The sequence below is a fragment of the Balearica regulorum genome, chromosome 5, assembly GCF_011004875.1.
Source record: "Balearica regulorum gibbericeps isolate bBalReg1 chromosome 5, bBalReg1.pri, whole genome shotgun sequence".
NCBI lineage: Eukaryota > Metazoa > Chordata > Aves > Gruiformes > Gruidae > Balearica > Balearica regulorum.
Genome location: NC_046188.1, coordinates 722,154 through 746,904, shown reverse-complemented (window position 1 = coordinate 746,904; position 24,751 = coordinate 722,154).

The following is a 24,751-nucleotide window of genomic DNA, read 5'->3' as shown; positions in this document are numbered from 1 at the left end:
ACTTCCACTTTATTTTTACGATCTCTTAGACACAGCCCTGCCTGGACAGCGTGCACATTTCCCACTCGGTTACACTCACCTGCTCAGTTGTGCCCAGTCCTGTGGCGGATGGCGCTGAAGTTTTGCAGGCAGGTGGAGACGGGAGGTTCACCACCAACTCCAAAGAAACGGTAAGAGCACTTTCAGCATCCAATCTAAACACTGTTGTTGGTGGAAGCTCCCTCTTTTAGGTTTCCTTCAGTTCTGATACACTAATTAAAACAATGTCAGAGTGAAGACGTAGCAAATGAAAAAAGCAAGGGGCAAATCTTACTTCTATCTAATAACTGATGACAGGAATGAAAGTCCACCACACAGCTGCTGCCCCCAGCCCAGACCTGCTGTTGTTGTACTGCTTCTCCGTATTCTTTCCAAGGTAAAATCTGTGTTCTCATAACTCCTGCCTCCACACACTAAGGTAAGGAGAAGGGGACCTTTGAGGATTTGAAAGCTCTGGGAGGAACATCTAGCCAAGGAAGCTCTTGGTCACAGGGAGTAAGCTGCAAGAGAAAGCTCACTGTACATATAGACTCCTGGAAATAGGGGTCTGGGACAGATGGACCGTCTTTTTGACCCACTGTAATAGCTCTAATGTTTTGCATCTCCAGTGCACTGTCACAGTAAAGTTTCTTTCTCTGACTTCCAGAACAGAAATATCAGAGCATCTCATGGTCTTCAGCTCATTTAGGTCACAGCTCGCAGTGCTTGGCTGCACATACAAGGCAGGTGCCACAGCCGCCACCACAGAGGTGGTTTGGGACAGGGAAGACCTGATCCTGTCTGCCAAGATGTCATGAGCTCTCTGGCTCAGTGAATGTTTGTTCAGTCCATGTGAGATGAAGTAAATCTAGGAGACTTGAGACAGGCTCATGAAGTAATATCTCCTGACCTCCAGGTCAGGGCAATTCCCTGGGGGGTGGATGTTTTCATTCTAGGTCAAGCAATGAGAAGACGTGACGTGGATATGAGGCTTCTAGAAAAACACTCACTAATTTTTCAGAGATGCCTGAATCTGAATTTGAACCTGACACTGCGCTTTTATTGAATGGAAAATTAAATACATTTCTTACAGGTAGAACAAAACTTTGAGTTTGGATTCAGACAATTTTGCCAAATATTCCGAATCCTCAATTTTGAGTTCAAAACATAATTTTTACATAATTTATTAAAGTTACTTGTGGGTTGATGCCAAAGTGGAAGATCATTGCTAGCATCTTATTGCTAATGTCCAGCTGCTCTGTGCTGCTCTCCTGACAGAGAGAGGACATGAATGCTGTTTAACTGGTCAGTCAATCTACTGGAGTGGAGCACATCAGCACCACCATCCTACTTAATTGGATCCTGCAACCACACTGACACTGAGCAGACCCCAAATCCTTTATTCATGAGAAGCTGTGATTGAATTTTGCCTGAGGGATGAGTGAGGACAGCAGCTGGTGGGTAGATAATGACACGTACACTCATGACTTATGAGCGCAGTTCTGGTAAAATAAGCAGAAGAACATTTTTCTAACATGACCACAAATAATAATACCTTTTACAGCACATAGTGAGATGTGGCTTCAGTCCCAGTGACTGGAAATGCTCCCACCATCTAATAAATGAGAGGAGGTAGCATTACTCTTAATGCTGTCAAAATTAATGTAAAGCTATATTGGAGCTTACTGTTGCTTTCCTTCCCCTCCTCTCTGCCCGTCTGTCTCGGAGGAAGAGTGAAAGTCCTAGTTCCATGTAAGACATACTCGTTGCATTGCCTGGTGCATTTCTGGAAAGCACTCTGGCACGGCGGTGATAAATGTGCCATGAGAAACTATACGGTGCAAAGCAGAAAGTGCTATTATTGCTTTATTTTGTATGACACCCATACTGTGGTTGCACTCATAACCTTTGCAACTGAAAATTGAACACCACTATAGAAAGATAGATGGAAAAAGGAGGAGAAGAGAATTACGGTGAAGTTGTACAACTGTGACTGAGGTTTTAACCCAGCAACTAAGTCAATATTTTAAATAACGCGTCAGAAGGCAAGCCATAGGATTGTAATGGCATGTGCAAAGCTAAAAACATTTATGGTCCTGGTGCAAAGAGAAAGAGGTTTCAGACATAAGTTCAGAAAAGCTATTACAGGGCTGCGGAGACAGAGAGCTGCGTGTCAGCGCACCAAGCGCACGGTCTCTCAGGCTGAGCAAGTACGATCGGCGCTGTCGGGGAGCCTGACCTCCTGTCGCTTCCCTGCCCGGGGACAGGACCTGCTGGCAGGCAGCGAGCGCGGTGCTCGGCGAGGGACACCCACGTCTTCCTTCGCAGGAGAAGGGAAGTTTACGGCGGCCTGCAGCGCGTGCCAAGGCCCTTCATAGCACCGACTGCAGCCGAAGGGGGTTGCCATCCTTACCAGCCCTTCCAGCCTGCGGCAGAGGGGCCGCGGGCTTCACCCTGCCCCACCGCGCTGGTCTGCAGCTGGTGCGTGAGCACAGCACCCGTGGGCCCCGCGGTGCCAAGCCAGGCTGGACGCGCTGAGCGAGGAGCTCTGCCTCCCTCCCAGCTGCTGCCCACCCTGCCAGGGCTCCTGTCACCAGGCGCTCAGCTGCCCCAGGAGCCCAGGAGGAAGCGCTGCCCTTTTGCCCGAACAGCGAGATGCTACGTGGGCCGCATCGGCAACAAAAAAAACGTTCTTTTTGATGTCCTGCTCAAACTGCTTTTTTTCCCCAAAAGAATTGTTAAAATTCACGTAAGCCTCTTCTTTCTGAGCAGTGGCTGCTTTACAATGTTATCTTTTTTATTATTATTATTATTATTATTATTCTGCATCTGATTTTTGCATAGACTCTCGCACTGTAACTTTTTAAAATGTCATTTCTGGCATTATATGTTGGATTGGAAATGTTATTTAAATTTAAATACATTTCACGTGCACATGGCCATTTATAATCAGACTGGAAGGAAAACATTTCCTTGGAAGTTTAAACAAGTTATAAACTTCACATTTGTATTTAATAGCTTTCTAACATTGCATTGTGAGAAAACATTATAAATATGAGAAATAAAAAATATTTCTAAAGGCATTGTATAACCTTCTGGATTTATCTTCCTCCATTTACTCCTTTGCTCTGAGGGTCTATTAAGGTGGCAGCAATCTTGTCCTGAAGACAGCATGTCATTTGTTATATCTGTATTCTGCTGCCTTCCTTTAAATGGGCTCAGAAGATCCACAAATGGGAAAAGACAAAACAAAGCAAATCAAAGCAGCAAAAAACCAACCTAGAAACAGTGGTTAATCTCAAAGTGATTTTTTTTTCCCAAGCTTAATCCCCCCGCTCAGGCACCAGCCATTCTCCTGAGGAACCCCGTGTCGCTTTGCTGCTGTGCTCCCCGGGCACAGCGCTTGGGAGGAACCGTGGAGGTCCCTCTGTGGTCCCCCCAGCTGGGACAGCCCTTCCGACCCACGGCGCACGGAGCTGGGTGGCGTGGGCCCGCAGGACACTTGGTGTTGCTCCTCTGGGAACATCACAGAGGACAGCGTGGATGCCACCTTTGAGGTTCCTCCAGCAAAACTCTCTTCTACTTCTTTACGATGTGGGTGAGCAGCATCTCTGTGCTTGATGCTTTCTGCCTTCTCAGCAGTTTGCCAGCTCCCTCCACTTTCTGTCTTTGTATCTGATTCTTGCCTGGCTAAATGAGTCCTTCTGCACAAGTAATCAATACCAGAACGATGCAAATGTAGATTTTGGCACTTAGAACTCTATTCTACCTCACTTGTACCCAACGAGCAGCTTGGAACAATCTTTAGACCACTGATGAGCTTCAATCATAATGATTTGTAACTGATTAATGAGATTTTGGATTTGATGTAGCATAGCATATCACAGCTTTATGCAGATAAATTAAAGACCCTGCAGTATGCCCTATTATGGGATAGGAATATGTCCAACCCCAGTTTGTGCCTAGTGGCTTAACACAGATGTAGGCCAGTAAAACAGGAGCTCATCATCCTCTGGCAGTGGTTGTAACACTCCCTAATTAATTATAGATCGTGTGGCGGCACAGGTACGGCACAGGATATACACAGAGCTGGGGCTGGAGCTCTGTCAGCATGGTCACTGCTGCAAGCAAAATGGATATTTGCCGTTAGTCTGAACTTCACATTAATGAAAACATTTTAAGATAACGCTTTGAACAATAGGATGAAGTTAAAAAGTAAATCAGCAGGGTTCCTGGGAAGCCAGGAAGGGAAAGGATCTGTGTAACCTGGGTGGCACATCAGAACGGACTGCATTTTTTTCTGCAGACCTAATTTTTTTCTTCTTCTATGAAAAAATTCAGTGTAAATTCTAGTGTAAATTTACCATTGGTCAACCCATCTCTGTCCACTGCAAAGCCAGCAAGTGGTGATCAGTCCCTATTTACACCAGCAGAGAGACATGGTCCAGCAGGAAGAGGGACCAGATGCTCCACCTCTGCCAGGACGTGCACGGTGCAGGGGCAAAATCAGGATTTCTTTGTGGGCATCAACAAGCCTGAAATGGGAAAAGATGGGAAACTGGGAAATCAGACAGAAACCATCCAAGGCAGCAGTGATGAGGGGGGGCGGGGGAAAAGAAAAGGTAGTGCGCTGCTGGTATGACAGTTTTCCAGGAAGTTTCACTAAAATCAGCATTGTTTCTGGTGCGGAGCTGCTGCTGCCTGGCTGCTGTTCCACAGAGCCCAGAAAAGCTGCTTCAGAGAGCAGCTTCCCACGGGACCAGCGCCTTCGCAGCGATGTGCACCACCTGGCACAGCCCTTCCACTGCCATGGGGGGCACTTGTTGAGGGATATCACTCCTTTAACAGGCTGTCGTGACCCCAGTTATGTTCCCCTTTTGCAAACTCTTCTACTGCTTCAGCAGGTAGCAGAAAAGCTAATCCATTGCTCTTTTTTTCTTTGTATTCACTGTCAAGAAGTTCATTTCTATAAGCACAGATCTCCATGTGCCTCCTCCTTCATGAGAACACACCGTTCCCACCACTGTGCCTGTAATCCAGCATCAACTGAGGATGCGCTTCAACTGGAGCGTTGGCTGGAGGGCAGGAGTCGCTCACAGGATGCTCGAGGCAGCCGACTGCAGGGGGATATTTTTGGAGATCCAGCCCTTGCTCTTACACAGGCATTACTCCCGCACCAGGTATAGATTACTATTAATTTCACTTTCCATAAATTGTGATTGATTTAGTAACAGAAGATAGAGAACTTCCTCCTCTTCTTCCCATAAGCTACTGCTCCCTGGTACTTGCACCCTGATCCCAATCAGCTGCATCTTTTGAATCGACAATACAGGTCATGGCATGTAAGCACAGAAAACTCTCCCCGCCACGTCGACACAGAGCTAGTCATCATCGTTATTACTGTCAAACCACAGCCCAGCGAGCCAGCGCAGTGTTTGTCCCACGGAGCCTCGGTTCCTCCCAGATTGCCTGTTTTTCCCATTACCTGCCCCATCATTTTTGCAGTGTTTCTTAGAGTTACATTCAGTGTTTGATTTATTCTCTGTTCGTTTAATAACAAATGATTATGTGTCTTCTACCTGTGATTTATAAGGATGAATCACCTTCTCCCTGAAAATTCTTGCATGGTGTGTGCAGCCCTCCACATTTATAAATCTGAAATGTTATTCTGCGCTTGGCAAGCCAGCTCCAGATTGTCAAGTCACAGCCGTGGACGTCAGAAAACCCAGCAAGAAAACAGGTAAATGATGTGGGCTTTGCTAATTAGGGAGTCTGCCAGAGGACCTGAGGTGACCGGATGAATCAGCATCAGCAACGTGATAACTGCTTTGTACTTCTACTAGAAGACGCAGTTTGCTTTCAGGAACCTTTGGATGTTCTCCCCTCTTCGCACCAGTGCATTCGCACTCCTTTGCTCTCCTTCAGTCCGGCAGCACGGAGACCTTCTCTGCACATCTCATCCAGGAAACGCTGCTCCTGCCTCATTTAGAGCAGGATCCCCAAGAAAGCTCACGCAGGACGTTGCTCGGTGTCTCCGAGGAACCTCTCTTTACCAAAACCTGTGGAGAGGTGTCTCAGAGCCCGTCCTGCCTGCTGACCCACAACTGGAACAAGGAGGATGCTGCCGGATTCTCCTGCAGTTTTGACCTGTCTCCTTTAAAATACAAAGGGATGGATCCAGGTGCCTACGCAGGCGCCTCATTCTGTTCTGGAAGTCCCAGGGCACCCGAGGTGGGGGCCGGCAGATCTGGCAGAGACCTGGGGGGTCCCTGCCCTGTGGAAGGGCGGCTGGTGGCACTGCGGGTGCTGCAGGGCTTCACCGTGCCATCAATGCCTATCTTCAGGCACTTCAGTCCCATCCTCTGGATGCCTTTTAACCATAAGAAAATGACTTTTGGCAGATCGTGCACCTGTCTGTAGGATCTTACCATAGAAATATTTTTATTGAGCTCATCGGCTAAATGTAAGCACTTTGGTTTTATCCCATTATGATTTTTTCATATCATAACCATTGGAAAGGGTTTGCATCACTTTTATATATTATTTTCCTCCAGATATTGATAATTGTTATCTCCCTTTTAAAGAGAGCACTTAAGGGTATTTGTTGCATCTCCTTTCGACCAGTACTCTCAAGCCCATTTAAGCATTCACCATTCAAAACCAGCACTTTTAGAATACGTGGAAATAAAACCCGACACAATTCAAGAAACCAAGATCAGAAAGATACATTTAAAAGCTGGTTATTTGTAGTCATCAGTAGCTAGGGGTTTCCAGGTGGTGCTGAAGTGTAGCCCCTGGCATAGCACAGCTTAAAGCATCCCTCCCGCAGGGCCAGAGAGGGGAAAGGGTTTGCGTCTGGGTTTGTCAGGAGAAGCACAGAGGCTGGGCAGGGAGCACTGACACAGCCTGTTCCTCACGTCTCAAATGCCGGTTTCTGCAAGTAAAGAATAATCCAGACAGAATTTCTTTTAAAAATCCATAATGCTGAGAAGATTTTTCTCAGCGTCTCAGTATCTAACACATATTGCTCCCTTCAGGTACAGGTCTCACATTTGCAATGCCTGGTCAGCTCAGGAGAGCTGTGGGACGCACGCCAAGGCGGGCTGGAGGACGCGGGTTGGGAGGGAGCTCTGGACCGCGGCCGTGGGCTCCGTCTCGGGCGCAGCGTGAGCCGGATCCTGTTGGCACGACTGTTGTCCGGCTGCTTTGCAAGCACCTGCCTGGAGACTCGCGGTGCCCAGGGCGGCGCGGGCATTGGCGACCGAGCTCGGAGGGGGCTGAGCGCTCGCTGGGCCGGTGCTCCCCTCTGGCGAGAGCCACGTGTGGCTGTGCCCGGCGAGGTGCTGAGCCTGGCGGCTTTCCGAGCGCATACCTTTGCTTCCATCAGACATCCTGCTAACAGAGAGCCCTGCCTCCTGGCCGCCCCACAGGTGCACCAGCAGAGCTATAAATCCAGTCTTCCCTTTTCTCCAGTACCCCTAAAATGCATAATGCATCAGCTTTATTCCAACTGATAAATAAAGGCACAGTTGTTAGAGATTCAAGTTGCTTTTTTTTCTCCTGGCTTGAAGCTTTAGAAGAGTATTTGAAAAGTGTGTTTAATCCATCCAGCACACAGTCTCGAGAGAACCAAGGCTTCGACTTTAATTCTGCGCTGATGCTTGCCTGAGCCTATAAAGCGCTGAGACTTCTGATGCAGCCCAGAGACAGGAGCTTTGATACTTGAAAAGTGTTTGCAGTACGAACCAGGGATAAAACGATTAATCAGTGCCGCACACCCAAGGCAGAACAAGCCGTGCCATGTACCAGGATGACCCTTGGCCGCCTCGCGAAGCCGAGACACTCGCAGCCGGGCCCTGCAAGGTGTCGGGGCGGGAGGCAGGGCTCTCGGCCGCCCGCCGTGCTGGCACACCAGCCCCGGTTCCCCCAGCAGTTCTCCTGCTTGCTGCCACGTCTCTGTGAAGTTGCACGCTGAATGGCATCCAGTCTTTCATCTCAAGGAAAATATAAACATCTGGGGAATAGTTAATTACTGGCACTGGTAATTAATTAGCTCTATGTATTGCTTTTCATTTTGGGTGGAACTCAGATGATAAATGGTATGTTTGAACCTACAAATCCATTACAACTAATAGAATTGTAAAAGCTTTTTCTCTCTGGCTATTATTCTGTACCGAATAGCCTGCTCACAAACAACACATAAACGTAATTTATTTTCACCACGGTGGCGACTTTTACTATTGCAACAGTCACGAGTATCCAGGCTTCTTATTACAGCATCCTTTTTTATTTACATTTACATTTATTTGTAAGCTAGTTATTATGCTCACTGTGTTCTTTGGGAAAAAAAATAAATCCTAAATCACATTTTATCTGAGGATTTTTAGCAGCTGTGTTAATTAGAAGTTCTCAGTGACAATGTCTGTAGGGCAGTGGTCCTTTCATCATCACTCTTTTGCCAGGTACTGTCACCAGCAAGAAGGGACAGGTTCAAGTATACTTGGACTATGCTCAAAATTAACCAGAACTCCATGGGATGACAGAGACGGTAACTCAAAGGAAGAGAAATGCAATTTGGATAGGAAAGTACAGTGACCGTGTAGGGAGAAACCAGGGTTATAGCAACGAGCCAGCACAGAAGAGGAAGAAATCTGAAACGCTTAGACTGTAGGTCTTTGGGACATGAGACCCTGTGACCCTCTGGGGACCTGGAAAGCTCTGGTGGATTGCAGCTGAAATCCATTTATTGTGGTATTAAATACTTTCTTTATATGGGCCAGTTCCCCAGCCCGTTACAAAGAATCGTGTTGTCATCAGCAATTTGCTTGGAATGTTGTTACTGACAGTTTTTCGTACAACTCCCCGTAAAAGACCGTAGTAAAGTTACACTCCCTCTTCTGTATAAATTGGAGCTGTTGTGTTTATTACCCAAGTCACACTGGATTAATTTCTTGTCATATCTCATTAGAAATTCATCTTTAAACAAGGTTTGTTATTTCCCTTGACTCATTTTCAGCGTTCTAGATTTACACAATGCTGCTCCTGCTTTATTTTTTGTTTTCAGGCTAAAAGGACTCATATACTTAAATCTGATTTGCTAATTCCGCAGAATCATAAATATCTATGAAAAATGCTGAATATCCTTGCTGGGTCGATTGTTGAACACTTTAACACTGGATAACACATGCTTAGCTACCGTGGCTCTCCAAGAGGCTAAAATGAATTCTCTCCAGTTTTTATGGCTGACATCATGGTCTGGTGACCGCCCGACCTCCAAAGCCCCTGCGCAAATAAATATGCAAAAACCTCAGGTAGAAGAATTTCTGAAAAATGAGAAAGACAGTGCACAATGGATAAAAATACCAAAAAAAAAAAAAAAAAAATACTGTTTTGCAATGTTAGAGATTGCGCTTCAGAAGGAAATACAAGGCTGAGAGTAAATGAATGTTCTGGGGACGAAAGATAAACGCTGCGGCGCGGTGCCTGCAGCCATTGACATTCAAGGCAGACGTCTCGCTCTGCTCAAGATCCGAGGTCACATACTGAACCCTTCCGCGGCACAACCCTCGCCCTGTTAACCTGCTCTCTCTTCTGCGGAAATGCCACTTGCAATTGAAATTCAGAGGGAAGATGACATATCACCTGTTATTCCTTAGTGTCCTGGAAATGCGTTTGTGTCAAAGATCAAGTATTCCGTGGTAAAACTATTTTTTAGATATACTGTTTCCCTGAGGAATATTTAGACCAGAGGCTTTTAATGGAAACATATTTATAATAACAAAAAACATGCCTGCCAGTGTCTAACATTGTAGTGGAGCGGGGGAGAAAGAGAAAAAAAATGTCAAAACATTAAAAGAATGACTTGCACGCCTAGTTCTTGGTCTGGATGATAACTACAGTCACAGAAATTAGAAAGAAGAATAGTTTACTTTATTTTTAGTTAGGTAATACTGACAAGCTGATCGCAAGAATTTTTGGGGAATTACATCATCATTTTACTTCTGTGGAGGCAAATGGTCATAAGGTGATGGTTAATTCAGGTTCCGACCTGAACTCAGAGCTCATGTCTCTGAAGGAAAGTGATTAACGCTGAAATTAGTCACATACCATCTCCTGCGCACCAGCACACGTGGCAGACTGAGCTGGCGGTTTGTTTGCTGGACCCGGCCGATACAGACACCCTGCTCCTCCTGCCTGATGGCTTTCCGAGCCGTGGGCGACGAGAGCACGGTGAGCCCAGCACGCTGCGCTGGAAGGGGAGGATGGCGGGACGCAGCGGTCCGGACTGGGATTAGGAAATAAAATGAAAAAGCGACTTTTATTTGTTGCCTCATTTTTCCGAGGAGCCTTTGTTTTGTCGGATGCTAAATGGTGTTGATGCTGGCGGGGCTGTACTTTGTCCCCTGCGATGGACAGCTTTCTCCCAGCACAGAGCATGACTGTGCTCCCGGTAGGTATGGAGCCAGCCGTCCCCGGGCGAGCGCGGCTGCTCCCTTGTCAGCGCTGTCGAGAGAAAGGGAGCAGCAGTGCTTCCCCAACACCCCTTCTCCCCTGCTCACCACTCCTCCTTCCAGTGCGGTGCTTCATCCCGTCTTAATTAATAGGTGCATCCTCCGAATCACAAAAAATAGTAGTAAAGCTGTTGAAGCAGGAAAACAAGGATTTTTTTTTTTTTTCCTTGAAGATATCTTCCTGGAGCAGAGGGAAATTCACTCAGCTGCTCAGCCCGTCCCTGAGGCTTGTTTGGAAACTCCCAACCAGAAAGGCCGAACTGCGGAGCAGCTCCGCTCGCACCGGGTGGACGTCCTGGTCCGGCTCCCAGCTGAGAGCAGGTTTTAGCCCAGCAGCTGGCAGCCGCGCTGGGGGTTTGGGGTGGAGGCTTTGGGGGGCACGCGGCAGCTCTCGCAGAGGGATGCAGGCTCACCCGCGGCGGGATGCAGCCGTGCACATCGGCATCCGGTGGGTTGGTCTCTGGCCCCGTGGTGTCACACCACCGTTCTGGCCGGCGGCAGCAGCATGGAAAGGCGGGAGCGGACCTTCTTTGGCCCAGCCAGGCTCACAGGGACAGCCCGCGTCCCGCCGAGCGGAGGCTGGAAGCGGTGGTCACGGCAGAGCTGCTCTGCCCCGTGGGTTTGCTGCCTCTGCCTCCCGGCTCCGGGCGCGGGCGGGGACGTCGGGGGGCACGGACCCGCTCTCGGCGTGATGCCCTGGCAATCAGGTGTGAACCGCGGCATGCCGCTCGCGTGCCTGCGGTGCTCCTCGGGTCCGGAGGACGCGGCGGCTGCAGTCCGGGTTACCTGCGATGCTCCCACAGCTCAAACAACGAGCTGGCGGCTTCTGGAGGGACAAACGTGCAAACCAGTGTCCAGAAATCACCTCCCTCCCTCCCGTTTGATTGTCATTAACATTTGATTTAACCCCATGTAGAAGGCATTCATTAAAGAGTAATTAGTTGGGTCAAAGGAGCGTGCACCGTGCTGTAGAGCAAGGTAAGCATTAACAGACCAGGCATCTAATTTCCCATATCAATTGTAATGTTGCTGCAAAGTACAGCTGAGCAAAACCAGTCTTAGCCAAATATTTAAAGAATGAAAACTCATTTAGATTAATCATAGCTTTTGTGGAATGATAATGAATGTGTTAGATCCTTTTGACTGAAAAAAAAAAAAAAAGAAGAGCAAATAAATAATAATTGAAATGCTTTATTTTTACAGTGGTATGTGTTTCAATTTTCAATTTAAAAATGTTTGGGTTTGGTTTTTTTTTTTAAACCATTTGCATTTAACACTTTTAAGTGGGGAAGGACGTGTTTCCTTTAGGAAAAAATTAAACCTTAAATATCTGATTAATCAATTTTGGTTTTCCTTTTTTTTTTTTTTTTGATGAAAGGAAAGTTGTCCTTTTCTTAATCTGGCCAGAGAACTGAACAGCAGTTACCCATAGAGCTGCAACCTGGAGAGCAGGTTCGCTACCCACCCAGTAAATTACCCAGTTCTTCAGAGTTCTCTGCTCAGTAATGTGACTGTTTAACCTTCAGGTGAAACACAGTAAACAAGATTAAATTGCCTGTGATTATATACGCTTCAAAATAAATGAATAATAGCAAAAGATGACTCTAAAGCATGCAGGAATATATAAAATTAATTAGGTTTGAATGTACTATTTTGAAGTAGCCATCATGACTGAAGTCATGCATGCCTATTTTCTATATATTCATTTAGAATGAGCTATATGGCTTAATTAGATATTAGAGGTAAAATCCATAATGCCAAATAATACAGAAAGAAAAAAACACAAAACAAAATATGCCACAAAACAAAAAATAAAACTTCTCCTTAAACCTTCTTTTCAGTTCTTTCCTTTGTAATATACTTGTGCTTTCCAGCTTACTTGTTCCGCCTACAATTAATTTTATTCATGTAACAATAACAAATTCTCTCAGGTGCCATTGTAAAATGCAAACTTTCCCTTCCAATGCAAAAGCTAAAGTCAAGGTCTGAGAGGAGAGGTCAGAATCACAGAACCCCAGCCTGGTTTGGGTGGGCAGGGACCTCCCAGCCCACCCAGTGCCACCCCTGCCATGGGCAGGGACACCCTCCACTAGCCCAGGTTGCCCAAAGCCCCATCCAACCTGGCCTTGAACACTGCCAGGGAGCCAGGGGCAGCCACAGCTTCTCTGGGCACCCTGGGCCAGGGCCTCAGCACCCTCACAGGGAAGGATTGCTGCCTCCCATCCCATCTCCATCTCCCCTCCTGCAGCTTCAGGCCATTCCCCTTGGCCTGTCACTCCCTGCCCTTGGCACCAGCCCCTCTCCAGCTTTCCTGGAGCCCCTGCAGGGACTGGAAGGGGCTCTAAGGTCTCCCCGCAGCCTTCTCTTCTCCAGGCTGAAGAAGAGCCATGAAGAACAAAGTGAGTGGAGACCAGGTTCACTCAACGGTTTGGTCTGTCGCAGTCCCAGAGCATGAGCTGACACAAGTCAGTCACCGGGGCTGGGGGCCAGCGCATGGCTGGCACGGCACCCGCCTCCCACGGGCTCCATCTCCTTCCCTTGGGGCGTCTTTTCAAACTCTTCCTTTGGCGTGTTGGTGCCAAAAAGCCAAGGGAACCGAGGGGGTAAGCGTGGAGCTGCGTCCCATGCTAAGCACGCTGCAGCCTGCAGGGCAGCACTGCTGGGGGGGTGCAGCCGTCCAGCACCCGTTCCGCTGTCACCAGCCCCTCTTTGTGTGAGGACGTGTACACCGTCCGAGCAGCACCAAAGCCACGCTGTTTTGAGAGAGGTTAGTCTGCACGAGGTACACCTCGAAGAATGGGACCAGCCCTGTTCCTACCATATTCTGCAACACGCCCACAGAGGGGAAGGGATGAACTGTGCCGTGTTTAAGCTCAATTGAATCCTGCAAAAATTTAATCTATTTTTATAAACAACTTCCACAGAAAACTAATAAAAATATATCCCTGATGTATGTGGTTATTTTCATTAAGTATCTGGTTGTTAAAATCAGGAGTTCAATAACAAAATGTCTCTCCAACGAGTTTCTTCGGTCATCCTGATGTCTAATCCCAATGTCCCAATTTTCAGCGACGTTCGGTACGACTGGTGCTGCGGAGGTGCAGGTTAGCCCCCGAGCAGGGGAAAGCAGCCTGTGGCCCAGCCACGTGTCTCGAGGAGCTGCAGGAAATGCTACGGCTTTCACTGCTTGCTTCTGACAAAAACAGACATTTTTTTTTTTCCATCTTTGAAGAATTCAGCATTTGTGTGCATTGACATGGGGCCGCCCTGTTTCGGGTTGGACCTTTCCCTGACGCTTGTGCCTGCTGCATCCCTGACTGCTTAATACGAGCGACTAAACAGTGAAAGTTTCCAGCATCATATGTGCTACTGGTGAAAGCCAGTTGCTTTCCATTGGTAAATAATATAAATTAAACCAGTCTCTCAGCAGCTCGCAGAAATGCGCACAGCTACTCAGGAAGCTCTGGCATTTCAAAGTTATTTAAATTTTCCTAGATTCAGAAGTGAACTGTATTCCTCTAGCATCTGAAGTATGATTTCTCCTTTCCTTTCTTTTCCCAAGTTCAATAAAAGAAATAACTCAAAGGATTTTCCTCATAAATTTTTTTCTGTTTCCAATTTTTTTTGTCACTTTGGAGAAATTAAAACTTACACATTACCAGGAAAAACCCATGACTAGATAAAACAAAAACAAAAAAAAAAAAGAAAGAAAAGAAAAAAGAAGAATCTTGTTATTGGGCAGAAATGTAAATCTCAATGGGAATAGAGTAAAATGGGAGGAAATAAAAAGGAATGCAAACTCTACCTTTGTCTTTGGTTCATTTTCAAAAATGGAAAAAAGTTCAGGTTGGAATCGTAGCTGCAAGTCCTGTCTTGTTTCGCTGTGAATGCTTCTATTGGAGCCACAGTCTTCGGTGGAGGGTTTCAGCAGAGGAGAACCCAACATCTGAAGCAGGCAGCTCCACCTCAGGGCGCTTCCCCGGCGCTGTGGGATGCAGGCGATGCCCAAAGGACCACACTTGCCATCCCTTTGCCTTCATCCCACCCATCGATGCAGCTCCCCTGTTCCCAGCGTCTCCGCAGTCTCTTTGGCCAGCAGCAGGGTTATTTCGCAGGTATAATGTCTTTTAGAAAGTCCGTTTATTTTCCTGGCTGTTGCCAGGGGCACACGTAAATGCATCGGGGCAGCAGACTGCAGGTCCCCACTCACCCTTGTTCCTGGGACACTGCAAGGGGCACGTGGACAAATCCTGTCTCTATCAACAGGGACTGGTGGATCAGGGGCTGCTTAGGGACAAGGGGTGAGAACCTGCGTATATGTGCCGGGCTCTGGGAGCATCCCACCAGCAACGCTCTATTCCTTGGAACCTCCACCTGCAAAGTTTGACCCGCACAGGGGCTGAGCTCAGGCTCCTCATTAAAGTCCGTCCTTGGTTTGTGGCATGTTTTATTACTTCACCGTCATTTTTCCGGAAAGGCAGAATTTTACTGAGATTACCCTAAATGAGGCCATCATCGCTAAACCCAATTAAAGCAGAACGGGCACTTTGACTCAATGCAATAAATGCTTTTAAGCCTCTATATTGTTTTACTGGGCTGAAGAGGTCTCTGGCCTGTTCTCTCCACAAGCACAGGCTTTCTGTAGTGTTTGGTGAGCTACACATGGAAGGCTGCTGCCTGCTCCTAAGACCTAAAGAAACGGTTACCTGCCCAGAAACGCACAATCCACACCAGTCCGAGGAGCCACAGTGTTTTCAGGGAACATGCACAGCGAATTCTGGACACGCCTGTCTTTGCACTCACAAACCAAATGTCCTCGGGCCGTTCTCTGGTACGAAACCTCTCACCCTCCAACACAGCGGCTGCAGCCACACGGTCTGTTGGGCTTTTCCTTTGCCCCGATCCAGATCCCAAACCGTTCCTGGGGTTTCTGGAACAGCATTAGCTGGCACCTGCCAAACCCAGAGTGGGGACACATACAAGGGAACCAACCCTTTCTCCTGCTATTAAATAGATGAGGATTAGGTTTCTAATCTCTGATTTAATTTCCAAGAAGAAAACGGATTTTTAAGAAGATATCCTTATCACTTAACCGGTGCTTTGATTTAGCAAGTGAGGAGATAAGAAACAGCAGCACACCATCAGTCCGTGCACGTGGGAGCACACCAAAGTCTCTTCATCCTAAACTCTCCCGCTGCACTTACCCCCCGTTGTCCCAGCGTCACACAAGAGGCTCTGCTCAGTTTCTGCCAAAATCAATTCAGAAAGGTAATACTGCCTCAGCCGTGGGGGCATGTTCAGTGCCTCCATCACTGCAAAAAGCAGCTGCAGCTGAAACGCCTTCCCTCGCTGCACGAGCTGCTCTTCCAGGTGCAGGATTTTGTTTCAAACCGGACTGTCTGTCCTCCCGCGGGAGCTGCTCCCCGGCGGTGTGTGCCGGGGCTGCGGAGCGCAGGGATGGGCACAGCCGACACGACTGCGGGTTCGGGATGTGCCCCGCCGGGCATCTCGGGGAGCCAGAGCTCATTTGGGTCTGGTTTATTCAAGTGACATTTTGTAAGTCTGAAACGATAAATTGTTTTAACAGCAAACAATTTTTTTACTTAGGACTTTCCCAAGTGTTTTGTTTGATGGGGCAACTGGGGTGCGTACCAGTTTAAGACTCATAACATTTGTGCAAAATAGTGTCACATCCATAAACACGGCAGTATTCAATACATTACACACAAGGGTCAGCTGTACAATTTAACATCTATTTTGCTTGTATTGAACAAGTGGTGACCATTTGAAGAAATCATATAAAATGTTTGAAATTACTGCTGTTGGGAAATTAATGACACGTTTTCCTACGCCATTTCAGCAGCTATGAGACTTCTGTTCTACATTTCACTGACAAAGGTTGTTGGATTTAATAGTCAAAATAAAAGGCAGAACAGGTAATGTATGCATGAAGGTGATTGTATTTGTGTGATTTAGGATAATCATTTAAGAGAAAGGGAATAAATTGTGACACATTGAGCCTGTAATTCTGCAACATAATTTTATTATTGCCTACTGAAATTGGCTTCATCTCAGTTACTTTAGCCCTTAGAAAGTTTGAACAGATGGCATCTCTTGCTTTAACTGTATATCTGGTTTAGTTTGCATGACTTTTTGATTATGTATATTTGAATTAATGGGCTTCTCTATGTTTGTTACATCATCAGGTTAATGGTGTTTAAAAGATAGTCATATGTATCAATTCTCTGTTGGTCAAGAGTCAAAAGTGAATGAAACTTTCTATGAAGAATTGGTGCTGAGCAGTGAAATAACTCCACTAGGGATGAATAGATTTATCCTTGCTAAATTAGGCACAGCTCTTTGCTGCCTAACCTACGTAACAAGGGAGATGAGCGGTGACTAGGGGAGTGATTAATCACTGTATCACATATGTCATTATTGCATCAATATGATAGGAAATCAACATTCTTTGAATCTTTAGAAAGAAATATCTGAAGTCAGATATTGCTTTTTAGAGGTTACAGAAATAAGGAGTCAACCTTCTTGTTTTCCTTTTGAAAGAAAATTCTTAGATAAGAAGTCCTTTATCAATCATGTGCAAGGACTTCAGCTTAGGCTGCAACTACATTTCCTGGCTGATGCGGCTTTGAAAGGAGGAAGGCATAAAATTCTGAGATGCAGCGTGGGAATACTTGAAGTTTTCTCTGTCTTCCCAAGGCCCAAATGCTCTGGTTAATTGCTAGAGCTGGTCGAACTGCAAAATGGTGTTCCTGAGCAGCTGTTTCATCCAGAGAGCTGTTGTGTTTGAGCCTGACCATCTCTTCTCCTATGCAGTAGTCACAAACATCCAAAAAACTAGGTCTGTCTTCCCAGAAATGTCTAAGGAGTGGATTATTTATATGCAAATGCCCATCCATATCTGCATGCAAACAAGGAGTTTTGTGGCTAATGAGTATTCCTTTATGTTATTTTTGCTGCAACTTAGAAGTAGGGTTGAAGAAACATAATCATGTGCCTCAGCACATATCAAGAGCAGTGAGCTGTTAGTGCAGCACTGAACAGCTGTCATGAGCAAATTTCATTCAGCTACTTTATTTTTGTTGGTTTTCCACGTGTTTTTAAGACTGGTTTATCTCTCTACCCTTCTACATATGTTACAGAGAATTTCAATCAGTCATCTCACAATGGTTATTCAGCAACACATTAAACTGATACAAAATTTCCCCATTCACAACGTCCACAGGCTCAAAGCTGCCACAGTCTGAGATATTTGAGGGGGCAGGTTATTTTATTGTATGTGGCAACAAAATGGAAAGATTATCTTCTTTTTTTTTTTTTTTCCATTTTGGCCAATCTGGCACCATTCCCAGCTGTAGTTTCTCTGCGTCTTACCCCTTCGGAGAAGTGGAGACCTGTAGTTCAGTGACACCATAGCCCAGAAAAAGCATTTCAAGGTTAAAGGACTTAAGGAACTTTTCGATTATTGAAGCTTTCTCTCTCTTTAGTGGAAAAATAAGAGCTGCATCCCACAGCACAAAGAATTGCACCTTGCACAGGACTCCCAGTGCTCTCCAGTCTGCTGCTTTCCCAGCGGCTTGCTGGGCTGCGCTCCTTGCCTGCACTCCTGCCAGACCTGCGGCTTGGCTGGGCACCAGGAAGCCTTTACAGATCAGCATCCTCTGACCAGGTAAAACATTGTTGTAAAATCCTAGCCAATGTTCCTCAAATGCTTCCTGTGTCGTGCTACAGATATAGTCTCTGGCATCGCCCTCATCGTGTTTTACCACGGTTCTTTTGTGCCTTTGGCAATTGTATCACCAAACATCTCATGCCCTCTGTGGACGGCAAACGGAGGTAATGCTTTGGTAATGCTGCTGGGAGGGGGGACCCTTCGCTGATCCCCGTGTTCCAGCTGCTCTCAAGGCCCTTAGGGAGAAAAACTCAGGTACATAGAACAAATCTTTAAATTCTCAAATGTAATTGGACAGATTTCCCACTGTTTTCCCATGTTTGCCTTGGAATGTTCAGAAAAGCCACTTGCTTATTTTTTTCCTTTTTTTTTTTTTTTTTTACCAATAAAAAGCTGTTAATTTTGTTTCAAAAGGTTAAACTCTAGATGAGGAACAAAGGTTTGAAATGTTTCCAGATGCTGGGACTGTTCTGTAACCCTGTAGCTTGGAGAAATGTGGTAGATCAGAAATGTTTTTTCAGTTCATTTTAAATCAGAGCAGAATGGCAGCACTCCCCAGTGCAGCTCTCTTCTGCTGGATACTACCCGCAGCATGCTACAGGCTTTCTGAGACAGCATTTTCACATATGCTACAGAAATTTAGGATTTGTACATCATTGCTATCAAAATTTCACAGATATTGCCTAACAAATAAGAGTAACAAGACAACATAATAAAAATAAGCTATAATAGTAATTAGGGTTTCCACAAGACTCGCCTTTCAATGTGAATTATCTAAAGGTTTAATTTTACAACAGCATCTCCTATAAATAAGGCTAAAATTGGGTTATAGTTAGCGGTGACTCTGCACTACGTTTCTGTCTTATTTTGCGTTAAGTTTTTTTTAAAAAAAACCTGTGTTTTTTTAAAATTTAAATGGCAGTATGTCTTATGGGCAGAGTCACTGCTGGTAGTAAAGGATGTACCATCCAAATACTGGGTGTCATCATTTTATCAGTCCTCACAGTCGAGAATGACGGTGCTGGAGTGGGCAGAGGAGGAGTTAGCATCCGTGGGCAGAGGACAGGCAGCTGTACAGGCTTTGGGCAATAAGGAGCTTTTATTGAACCATTTATAATCCCTCCCAGATAAACGGGAACTTGTGCTACTGCTGCCACCACAGAGACAGTTGCAGCCACAACGTGGTGTGTTTCTTCACAGTCTTTAGAGAGCTTCCTTGCCTTCTGACATTGCCCTTGTGTGAACAGGAGATGCTTATGAGATCCCGCTGAGCCACGGGGACCGGACCATCATCACTACGGTGCTGGAGGAAGGCAGCCCGCTCGCTGCGGGCAGTTTTCTTTGCTCCTCTTCCCATGGAGCTGCAGGTGCTGCAGGACCGAGGGGTGTCTCTGCAGGCACCTCCCCAATCCCCCGCGTGTCTTCTGCGGGCTGGCCAGCCCCAGCGCCCAGGCAGGGCCACCGTGACCACCGACAGCCGAGGGGGTCTGGGTCACCTGAGAACCCCCTGACGGCAAGGCTCTGCTGCTCGAAGCTGCTGTGACTGCTCAGACAGTCCTGATGTACCTCCGCTCATGAGTGCCAGCAAATTTAACTGCTCCAAGGACATTGATAATTGCAATTCTTTCTTGAAATCTGTATCAACATACTTTTCTAGTAATACCACATAAAACAGGCCAAAAAAGATAGTCCTTGTACACATCACGCTTGACATCACTTGTCACAAGTGTGATAGGATTCATTCCAACTTTTCTCTCCCAAATACGACATCTCCAAATTGGTAGGATTTCTCTCAGCCAGGCAAATCTCTCAACGAAGCTCCAAGTTTATCTTCTCATTATGCAGGAGATTTCCATCAGCTCAGTGAAAACGCCACAGAATTTGGAATTTTGCTCTTGAAGCTTGTCCTGAGGCGGCTGCGTGGAGCAGTCTGGCAGTGCAGCAGTTGCCCAAGCGGCAGCAGGAGCATCCCCCAGGTAGGATTGACAAGAAGTTTACCTCAGTCTGCTACACGTGGATTATTTTCTGTTTCTCCTGCAGGCATTCACAGTGGTTTTACCTGTAAGGTTCTGTGGGATGATCCTGCAGCCCACAGCCAGCAGAGACCCTGGGGCAGCAGCCTTGCCAATGGCATGAAAACCAGCCTGTGGCCATGGGATAAATGCCACCAGCTTTCACGGACACAGCTTCTTCAGTTTTGGCATCAAGAGCTGCCATCCATAAGATGTGAGTGAGCAGAAGAAGCACCTTCAGGCTGGAGTTTAAAGCTGGTCTTGGAGTCACATTGCGCCAGCCGCAGCTGATATAAACCAGCACAGCCTCTCTAACTGACAGCAGATCTCTATCTGCCTGAAGTTTCCACTCATGGTGCTACTTTGCACATGCCCCGGCTGGTCTTGCCGTGAAGATGACCTGTACTTCTTGCTTTGGCCCTGTATGCTCAGGGAAACCATGAGGGTTTTGGCTACAGGGAGAGGGAATTTGTCTGCTGCTTCAGATTTCTCCCTTGGATCTTCCATGTCTCTTTGTAGGTCTCCTGCACATGAGGTAGGCAGATAGGTACGTACGTGGATGGGTAAGTAAGTGCATAAACGGATGGATGGATGGGTGGATGCATAGATAGACAGATAGATGATAAAACAGTTGAATTATTACACAATCCTACACTTTCAGCTACAAGGAACCAATATACATAAATGGACACATCACAGCCTGATGACTTCAGTAATTTTCCTTGTTGTTTCCGTCAAACAATAGCAAAAGAAATACTTTTCTTTCAGACAATATATAAAAAAGACTCAATAACTGCTTACCCCAGGAAGTCACTGAGTGCAGCAATTTTGTAAGGTTTTTACCTGTCTTGTTCACAGCGGCAGTTAACTACCTCTCATTAATGTTAGTGAATTTTGGGAGCAGTATTTAGCACCCTTTTTCTTTTAGGGAGCTTAAAGTAATATCCATGTACATACGCACATAGTTACCCTTTTATTTTATATCCTGTGTTTACAGGATCTTACCATTTAACTGAAGCAGTGAATCCTGATGCTGCACCTGACAGGGTATTTCCTTAAACAGCTCTCAGTCCCAGCAATTCCTGTGTCGTTTGTTTCTTTGTTAGCCATTGTGGTTAATTTTCTATCCTCATGCTGGCTTGAATAGGCGAAAAAATTAAGCAAAGTAGCCAGAGTCTTTCCTGCATGGCCAGAAAGCGATGGAATCAAGTTAATGGTGTGTTTCTGTTGTTCTTTCTCAGTATTGAGCAGATTCGACAGCAGCGGGTATCTGTAGCTCACCATCTAGATGAGTTGTGAGGCAGGCTGTGGTGCCGCTGTGCAATGATTTTATTGGCTTGACCTTGCACCCTGTTGAGAAGATGTCCACAAGAAAAAGCAGTCCCATCAATAATTCAGCACAGATGCCGTGCGCACTATATGCATGAAAGAAGCTCCAGCGATGGATGGGCAGAAGCAGGAGCACATCTTCCTGCAGGATGCACCAGGCCTGCCAGCCAGAGCAAGGCCGCTCACCGGGCACCGCGGCCCCGTCTCCATCCCACCCCCAGCACCACTGGTGCACTGGTGCCAGCACTCACACCTTCACAAAAACTCGTTAAAAAACATGGGGCAGGAAGAGCAGAAACCCACTATTTCCTTTGCATCTGCCGTTGATCGGCAGGCTGGCTGGCACCTGGCACGGCGGGGCTACGCTGACCAATTTATCTTGCCTTAAAGCATTTTCGCATTTTGACGCTAATGAATTATGAAACCTGTAATTAGTCTATATCATTCATCATTAAGTCTGTCATTTAGCCTTTAAATGGAAAGGTTTTATTTGTTGTATATGCTATGTATGTAATGAGTATTTATCTTTATTTGATTATAATTATTTTATCTAGAAGGTGCCCCTCTGTTAAGGCACTTGGGAAGCTACGTATGCAATTAAGAAGAGCATGAACCTGTAAATGCAAATCCTAAAAGCACAGCATGGAAGAAGTAGATCACAACAGAAGTGGGAAATTTGCTTCAGAAAAAAAGCTTACAATGTAGAAATATGAAGTTGGTCAGTAGCTGCAGAGTTGTGTGGAGCAGCGGGCTGGGATGGCAGCCACGTGCTGCAGAAACCCGGCAGCAGGGTCACGGCCGCAGGCAGAATCGGAGACCCAGGAGTCTGGTTTATTTGCACTCCCTGTACAACTGAAACCTCTGCTGCATTGCTTTCGATTTCCTCCACTGCACTAATGCACCCAAGAAAACTGTAAAATAAAAGTCTGCTAGTTTGTTTGTTTTGGAGGGGGATGGAAGGAGGAGTTCAAGCTGGGAAAGGATCCTACCGCGTCCTTTCTTAAGTCGGCAGTTTCAGCTCCCTAACAGATGCTCAAGGTTTTCTGTGGTGCCCCGGTGTTTATTCAGCACTCTGGTACGGCTGCTCTGAGCGAGGGTGGGCAGCGAGAGCGCGGGCTCTTCCCGGGTCCTGGCCAGGAGCCCAGGGCACTTCGGGTGGAAATTGGACATCACAGGAGCTCGCCAGCAAGTCGCCAGCAGTTATTGTGCTGGGTTTGTGCTGCCACCGTCTCCTGATTTCTGCAGTATCGTTTCTACATCTTTTTGCTAGCAGCTGGTCTGCCTTACAGTGAAGCCATTCCTTCTGCCTACTCCTCCAAAATGTTTATGGGGAAAGGGGAAAAAAAAACCCAAACACCCCAAAACCAGACAATATTTCTATTACAAGTCTCGAGATGAGATGGGAGTGGCGTGGCTCATAACGCCGGGAGCTTCGTCATGCAAGAACAGCTGCAGTAATTGTCTTCTGCCTTGATGTCCTGTAGGAAGGAACTGTTATCTCAGCTGATACGACCTTCGCTATGTGACAGGGTATTTGATTTCAGCGCTTGCCCTGTATCACACTTGACAGGTTGTGTTTAGATCAAATGTATCATCTTAAAGAAAAATCTGTCCTGATTTAGCGATGCCAATGGGAAGATTCTCCGTCATTTCCATAGCAGTTTGTTCTGTGTTTGATCAACTTTGCTATTAAAAATGTGTTTCTAATTTTGAACATGAATTTTGAGTTGGTTCTCGCCTTTTCCTGCTGGAGTGAAGTCCCCTAAATCTCTGGAAAGGTTTCTTTCTAAAAGTACTGAGGCATTGCGTTCAAGGGATGGTCAAAGCAGGGTAAAGTACAGACTTTAGAGAGGAACCCTGTAAGAGTGATCTTCTTGATGGCATTCTTGATCTTATAATGGCTATCATCAAAAACTATTGCTTTTTTTGAGAGACATATGTTAATGGTGACCCAGTCAGTTCTCTCTCCTGTGTAACAAGAACATACCACTTGCTTGAATAGAAACTTTTTTTTTTCTTTTTTAAATGACAACAGATCAGCAAGTAGAAGGAGAAAAGATGTGAAATCCGCTCCTGTAATTGCCATTTTCCAGGATTGTCCTTGCATGTACGCTTGTGGGTAAACTTGGGTGCCCTCATTCCCTGCCAGCACAGCTCAGTTTAGAAGCACATTCCCCGTATCTTCACAGCCTCATCTCTAGCAATAATGGATGAGTCCTGGGTGGAAAGAAGCACCCACAACCTCCGTTCCCATCCCCGGGAAGGCAGGCCCTCCGCACTGCACCGTTGCAATGTGACCGGGGACCGCTCTGCTGCTGGGCAGCACGGCCAACCCAAACTGTTCCTGCAGGCTTCAAAAGGAACCGCTGTCCAAACAGCTGGAAAAGAGCCATTGTGGGGGGATGAGAGACAACCCTACTGAAGAAAGGGAAAGAATAGAAACCCCAATAAAAATTGGGAAAAAATAGTCTATCCAATTTCCACTCAGACAACAGGCTTCTGGACAGTTAAATAACTGCCATACATCACTGCCCGTAGAGGAGCTGAACCACACACAAAAATGAAAAACATAAGTTAATTAAAAATTGCTGTTATATTGTTATGTTCTTTGAATTATCTCAGGTAAACTGCATTGGTAGTTTTTCTCTCTTATTAGCTACCTGCTTCTTGAAAAGGCAAGTTAGTAGCCCCCAAAAATATAACCCTGAATTAAGGGCAATAATTGCGCTGATGGTTTTTTTCACTTCAGCAACTGTTTAACACTTCCATCCAGTAGCACATGGCCATTATTCTGAATGGCATCCATGAAGGAGAGTCATTGGAAATGTCTTGACATCAAAAGCTTCTACTGGACACCGTTGTGATGGGTCTGAAGCATGGTGGAGGAAGGTAAGACCATTGCCTCGGGGCAGGATGCTGCTGCGGGAGAGCCACGGGGCTTCGGGCAGGCCAGGCAAGCAGGAAAGGGCTCTGGACAGCTAACGATGATTCCTGGTTGCAGTTGGCCTTGCTGGGGCAAGTACAGAGACGGGGAAGACCTCATCTCACTGAGTAGATGACAGTGAATCTGTGTTCAAAAGGACGCAGCCCAGATACCCTTCAATGACTCCCAAGAGATGACAGGGATGGTGGGAACCTGATGAATGCGCACAGTGTCGCCTGCCCCTTCGTCTTCCCGGGCACGGCCAAAC